This window comes from Diaphorina citri, unplaced genomic scaffold (assembly GCF_000475195.1).
Source record: "Diaphorina citri unplaced genomic scaffold, Diaci psyllid genome assembly version 1.1 scaffold1032, whole genome shotgun sequence".
Lineage (NCBI taxonomy): Eukaryota > Metazoa > Arthropoda > Insecta > Hemiptera > Psyllidae > Diaphorina > Diaphorina citri.
Window position 1 is genome coordinate 71613 of NW_007378462.1, and position 7852 is coordinate 79464.

Genomic DNA, 7852 nt, shown 5'->3' on the forward strand with positions numbered 1-7852 from the left:
CCCATTTGTCTCAAGCCCGTCAAAGGTGCCTCGAACCACCATTTTTCCCCCAAGAAGTTTGATAGAGGGAACTGTAACAACAGATGTCTTATCGTCCCGAAATCGAAAAAAGGACAGAATAGGAGAAAACTAGGCGTTCCGAGAGTGAACCTTATCTATTTGGGATAAAGTTCGCCTCGAGAGAGAGAGAGAGAGAGAGAGAGAGAAAGAGAGAGAGAGAGAGGGAGAGGGAGAGAGAGAGAGAGAGTGCCTAATATTTTCGTTTCTCAAAAATTGTTGCCAGGAGAGGCTCCATTGTTGGAATTAGCCCCGAGGGCCGGGGTTAAGCTATGGCCGGGCCTGAAACTGATATACTTGTGTGGGTGGAATTACAACAAGCAAAGAAATGTTCTCCAGTTTACGATCAAATAACGTCACAATGTCCGTAATCCATATGTTAGAATCTTCAGGTTTTCCTCCTGTAACTCTGATAGAGTCATGTTCATTCCTATTACTTTGTCAAAAGTAATAGGGAAAAGTATTTGCTAGTATTATCGGGGAAATTGTCTGACTCATCGGCAATAACTTTAGCGCGAAGACGTAGGCTATTGCCGACACTACTATGTACTAGAGCAGGCTTAACTGGCTTAAGCGCTCAAGTGATGACGTGATTGACTAATCAAACTCACAAACTTCTGCTGAAAATGCATAAATCATAGTTAAAGCGCCTAATGAAAAAAAAACGCAAAGTTCATTAAAGACTAGCATTAAGTTAAGCTTACATTTCATTGGCCTTTAAGGCAATGTTTGGTGCCAAAAAACGTCAGACTTTACGTGGCCTATTGATTCCGAGTTCCAAGACCGAGGTTCTTTCCGTACCCAATGACATCATAAATGAGAAATACATAAGTGCAATAGTTAACCAGTTAGCTGTACAGAAGTGTATTTTGTCAAACTGGACTGGAATGTTATAGCTACAAATACAATGGATTCTGGCCATCCAACTGGATTGGAAGGCAGTAGAGAAAAAGTTTCGCCTCAGCTGAAAGTTGAGTTGAGAACATCCCAACACCTAACTTCACCGGGTTAACACCGGAACATTCAAATATCTTTCTACTATTACAATTGACTTTCTTCTGTTACGGTTTAGAAATGACTTTCTTCTCTGTTACGGTTAGAAGTGACACTTGGTCACAAACCCATCATTTGGACTGTCACCTATTACTATCGCCACGGTATAACTATCACTATCACAGGAAACACATAGAACCTCGGTCAGATGACTAGAAATGTGTGTCACCAGATCGAATCCATTCAGACACAAATCCGACAAAAATTTGTTTGGTCCACAGGAGTGGTGTTCAAAGTAGGAAATGAGATTAGGAGAGGAAGAAAGGCGATGACGTCATAATTCATGACTCCCGCTTCGTTTGTTTGTGTGTAAGCGTTTCTGCGCATTTTGACGTGAAATCTGACGTCACAACTCTTTGAACTTTTTCATTAGAACGGCAATTAAAAATTGAATTTTCGACCTTTTAAAGGTTACTTTTTCGGAGTTTTGACCTCAGATTTGGATTTTTCACAACTTTTTACGTAGGAATTGACCTTTTATTAATAATATTACCTTTTTCGGAGTTTTGACCTCAGATTTGGATTTTTCACAACTTTTTACGTAGGAATCGACATTTTATTAAAAATATTTCTTTTTTGGAGTTTTAACCTCAGATTTGAATTTTTCACAACTTTTTACGTAGGAATCGACCTTTTATTAAAAATATTTTCCCAATTGCAACTCCTCCATTTTGGTAAAGAAGAAGAAGATCCTGTTTGTTTCTCCTATCCCGCCTTCCTTCTCTCTTCTATTTCGGGACGATAAAACCTTACCAGTTATAGTTCCCTCTGTCAAACCTCTTGAAAAAAAGTAAAAAAAAAAGGAATCAGTTCGTGTAAAGCTGTAAAGATACACAGGCGTGCTTACTGGAAGTTGGCCTGGCGCATTGCCGTGCGTTCAAATCAAATTAAGGAGCGCGGTAGCGCTCCGCCCCGCCAAGTCAAGAAAGTTTGACCGCGCTACTAGAGATATCAACATTATCTACTCTTAATAGTAAAAAAAAAAAAAAATCGGCAGCCTACCTTGAATACCTTACCATCTAGAATATTTAAATCATTTTCTCTAACGACCATCTCGTCTCAGGTATTCATCTCTTAAACCTTAAACCGTGGCTCAATCATCTACCTAAGTAATCCAAATGGTTCACATACAAACTTGAATCTTGACTAAGTACGTCTAAGTCTCTAGGTCCTATTCCTAGTGTACCTGTACATATCTGTGTTAAAAGTTCTTCTAGTTCCTAGTGTGCTTTATCTGAGGTATGTATTTGCCTCATTGCACGTTAGTATACTCTACTCGTAATTTGTAATTTGTACCACGAGTGTACTTGGATTCAGAACTTGAGGATTGTATTGGCAATCGTTCTAATTGTTACTCTTGTGTCCAGAACAACACGAGGAAGACCTTCGGATGTTTGCTGTCTGACTCTGAATGCTATTCTTGTTAGGTATTAGGTAGGCGCTTACTAGTTGTTTTTTATGATAAAAATAGTAGTAATGGTTTTATTATGCTATTCAAGACATCCGGAGATATTCCGGAATAACATCCGTGTCCGAGTGGATATCATGGCAGAGAGGACCTGGGTTCGAATCCCCGTTAGAAAAAGGATGAAGGAGGGAGGGAGAAGGAAGGATGGAGAGAGAGGGAGGGAGAGGAGCAGAGGAGGAAGGAGGGAGAGAGAAGGTAGGAAGAGAGAGTGCAAATTAGACTTGCAGAGAGGACCTGTGTCCAAATAACTAGTAAAGAGGGGAAGAGGAAAAATGAAGGATGGAGAGAGAGGGAGGGAGGGATAGAAAGAGGGAGGGAGCCCTGATAGGGAGACAGAGAAAGAAAGGGGGTAGATGGAGAGAGAAAGGACCGATTAAAATTGGGGAAACCTTACAAAATATTAAGCAAGTAGTTTCCTAAGTAGGTACCTAAGGGTTGAATTATTAAATAGGATGACTATAAAGTTGACTATTTTTTTTTTCTTCTTTTTTTAGGATTCATAGATTCTTCTTCTTCTTCTTCTTTTTAGGATTCATAAGTAGATTCTTATCATTCTAAAATCAAAGAGAGAAGGAGCAGAACGAACTTTCTCTGTTTTTGATAAAGTTTACCCTCGGTGAGACCTCACACTTACGAAGTAGGTGCACTATCTATGTGCCTTCCAAACTAACTAAGCTGAAGCTGACTAGTAATTTTTTTTTCTCTCCTCTCTTCTTCTTCTTCTTCTTCTTCTTCTTCTTCTTCTTCTTCTTCTTCTTCTTCTTCTTCTTCTTCTTCTTCTTCTTCCTTGAGGTGCCGTCTCCGTTCCGGAGGTTGGCAAACATCATGGTTATTCTACACGTTATCCATAACGTATAGAAGTATTAGACTAACTTATTCCTTATTCGTTCTTTTTCTTCCTCTTTATTGTTTGACTTTATCAAAATTTATCCTGTTAAAGTACTTACCTATGAGACGCAGTAATGTTGATTCTCAGTGGCTCTACTGGATCAGCACGATGCTGATGAGCTGCTGATCGACGTAATCGTCTCTGCTGACGCTGGATCTTGTCCGGATCATAAATGGCAGGCTCGTAATGACGGATACATGTTTTGGCTATTTTGGAATACCTTACCCTTACACTCTCGTAGGTAAGTACCTATGTAGTGGATAAATAAATTATTATAGGTTATACCTACCTATAATAAAAAAAAAAAAACACAATACCTAATAATAGGTACTGATATACCTACTTGCAAATTTTATTGAGAAGAGCCCAATTTTGGAAGAAATTTTGGCTCCAAATACCTTTTTTTTATTTATTTGAAATTAATTAAACCCCACAGTACAGCCACTGAACTATATACTATATCTACCTACATAGCCACGTATACTCCCTATAGGTAGGTACCTACTACCTACCTAATTCAAATTCCATTTGGAAGTTAGCGCATCTGTCTTGTAACCGGTAGGTCTCGGGTTCAATGGAGGAGTTGCAAGTGGGTAAAAATTATAAATAAATGGTCGATTCCTATGTAAAAAGTTGGGAAAAATCCAAATCTGAGGTCACAAATAAATTGATTGAACATGAATTTATTTAAGGGACCTTTGTTTAACACCTAGGGTCATGTAGTCATGCTTTAAGTTGAAGAAGTTAACTTGATTAAATTTGATCAAAAATTAAGCAATCTAATTGCTTTAAACTTTTAATCAAAATCAGCCACTCACTTGTTTGGACTAATCAGATTACCTTAATCCAAGTTCAAAATCAATGTGTGACCCTGGCAGCACTATGAGTGAATAAATTTACAATACAAAAGGCGTGAGTATGTGAGGAGGGAGAATGGAACGGACAGAGAGGGAAGAGGGAGAGAGAGAGAGAAAAGGAGACAATCTAGTACGGTTTTATGGGTGATTACTTGATAAGATTGTATTCCTATTTAATTGTCAGCAAGGGTACAATAAAAGCCCACTCAGAAACTTAGATGTCGGGGCAAACAGCTCTAACAGTTGGGTTAGATTTGTATAGGCTTAACCCATCCTTTAGGGCTGTCTAGCCCCTACACCTAAGCCTCAGATTGGGCTTTTTGAGTATGGAGTTGAGCAAAGGTTGAGTTAAGTCTATACAAATCTAATTTTCAGTAAGAATAATATTTAGTGGAGGAGCTTGAGAAACAGTCACATGGAGGTGTAGCAACACCCGTTACACAACCATCAAACTAATACCAAGTTAACCTTACTTATCTTCTTATACAATTTCTTACTTTCCAAGACTTGGAAAATGTAAGGTTTCATTGCCTCAAGGCCCGAAGACGTGAATGTCGATATTCACGCACTTGTGTCAGCTGCAGAGTGTCCAGTTGTCCACAGAAATCGCACTAATGTCATCATGTGGTAAGTTTTCATAATAAAATAAAATTATATTATAATTACATTACATTCAAGTTGAATGAGAAAGTATGAAATTTTCTTACTTCTATTCCCCCTTTCCCCTTCAAAAGGGAAAGCAAATAAATACTTTCTTACCAAGAAAGTTTTGCTTCCAGCTGAAGCCAATATTGGAAACAAATAAGAAAGCAACTTTCTAGTTGTGATAAAGATATACGTACAATCTTTTATTTATTTTTTACTTTCTTTCTCTTTTTTTTACAACTTTAACCTCCTTCTTATGTATAAGATGAAATCTGACTCTTTTGTCTGCCCTAGAATAATATATAGGGGACACGGTTAGCCCAGTGATAAGTTGATAACACACCTGATTGCCATGCAAAAGGTCCCAAGGCTGTTTTCCACCATTGACATGAAATTTGTTCTCATTATTTCAATTGCAAATAATGCAAATACATATGTACATATGGGTTCCTTCCTGGTGTTCTCTTGTTAAACCAGCACATAAATCCGAAGTAATGTGTGTTCTCACCAATCCAGGGAAGTATAACTTTATACGCTTTTCCCGGAATGAAATTCCATGACTTTTCCAGAAAATTTCCATGAGTTTTCTAGAAAATTAGGGGCTTAAAAATCTGTAAGACAAGTTATAAGTCAAAAATAAACAAAGAATTTATGGTGGGAAAGGGACGTTTTATGAAAAATAAAATCCCATCCCCCTACTGTTGTCATGGGATTTTTCTCGAAAAATCTCGTCCTCAACACGCTCCCCTGTGCTAGATCCTTGGTTTTGTGTACATTTCGTTCTGCACGGAGTGCACGGATTTGCGTCTACTGCGCGATTTTCTGCGCAGAAAACTTAAAGTAGTCTGTGCTCACACTGAGTGGATCGCGCTCTAGCGGTCATTAAAACTCTACTCTAGAGCACAAAGAGGTTGAGCATAGAGGATCTCTCATCTCGTAGAAAAAAGTGAAGCCAAAACCAGATTTAACGGTCTTTGTGAAAAACGTGATCTTTTATTTCCGGATATGAAGCTGTTTTGGTTTTGGTGTTTTGGCTATTTTGGAATATCTACACTCTGGTAGTGGTAGGTAAGTACCTATGTAGTGGATAAATAAATTATTATAGGTTATACTTATATAATAAAAAAAAAACACAATAGGTAGGTACCTAATAATACTGATATACTTGCAAATTTTATTGAGAAGAGCCCAATTTTGGAAGAAATTTTGGCTCCAAATACCTTTTTTTATTTATTTGAAATTAAATAAAGCCCCACAGTACAGCCACTGAACTATATAGATACTATATCTACCTATACATAGCTACGTATACTCCCTATAGGTACCTAGGTTATACCTAATTCAAATTCCATTTTGGAAGTTAGCGCGTCTGTCTTGTAACCGGTAGGTCTCGGGCGGGTTCGATTCTCCCCGAGGTGAACATTATCCTAAACAGGTAAGGTCCGTTCTCGGAACAGTTGATGGCTTTCTCCTATCCTGGTCCTGCTTTTCTCTTCGATTTCGGGACGAACCTCCGTTAATTGTTACAGCTTCCTCTGTGAAACCTCTTAATAATTGACATTTCGGTCTCTTTATGTTTTTTATCTTTATTTCTCTTGTTTATCCTAGCCAATAGGACTGAAATAAAAAGTTGCGTCGTTCATACGGGTAGGGCTTGCGAATAACTAGAAGTAAGTATCTACATAAACGCCTTTAAACACAATAGTGGCCGAATCCATAAAAATGCTCAATGCCCACGAGCGTAATCTAATAAAGATATTCATTAGATAGAATATAGAATATACTCTATAGTCTACCACACTCTCCACACATAATCCCTTTATCCCCTATTATGATACAATTAAGATAGAAAGGGATAAAATGCGACGCCGCCATTGGCTCGTTTCAACCGCCAATAACAATTTCCCATTTCCTCTTTCCCTCCGATTTTCCTAATTTTCTCTTCCAAAGAGGATAGGTAGGACAGGTAGGTATAACGATAATGATAATTTTTATTGCTGAATTTTCCTCGCTGCTGATCGAAACAGTTTAGAAATAAATTACTTTGATTTTCTTCGTTAGAAATAAAGGTTTGTCGTGATTTTCTTCGACTAACAACGAACGGGGTGTGAAATTTAGATTGCCATTTTGTTTCGATAAATACCTTACTAAACAGGCCTTCCTTTTTTGACACCTACTTAAAAAAAAAAAAACAGGTGCTTCTTTAAAAATGTTTTTAATTACCTTTTTAAAAGTGTTTTTAATTTGCATAAATTAGTTGCCAATGCTACGAAAGGCACCTTTTAAGACTTTAACTTAATGTACCTAACGTAAGTTAATAAAGGATTAGGTACCTAGGTTCCTGGGTACCAACAGTTTTTATTGTAGGTACCTATTACCTACTGAATAAAAGAAGTGGATAAAAGTTCTTCTTTGTCCCTTGGAACACAATAAAGTAGCAAAAGTCTAATAGTCCTGGACAAGGAGTGATCTCTTTCGACAATTCGTGTTGTGGCATAAAATTACCTACTGAATAAAAGAAGTGGATAAAAGTTCTTCTTTGTCCCTTGGAACACAATAAAGTAGCAAACGTCTAATAGTCCTGGACAAGGAGTGATCTCTTTCGACAATTCGTGTTGTGGCATAAAAGTAGGTACTTACCTAAATGTCTTTGAACTTTAATAATGCTTATTTATACTGCTCGCATAGGACTGAAAAGTCCCTTTACTCCAGCAGTAGGCTACTACTATTATTTAAAAGTAGGTACTTACCTAAATGTCTTTGAACTTTTTGACAAGAACCTAAAATTGAAGAAACAAACCTACCGTCTTCATCATCATGTCGATAAAAAGCAATCCGAAAACAAAAAAGTGTCTCACGCCGAGAGAATTCTTTGAGAAACTC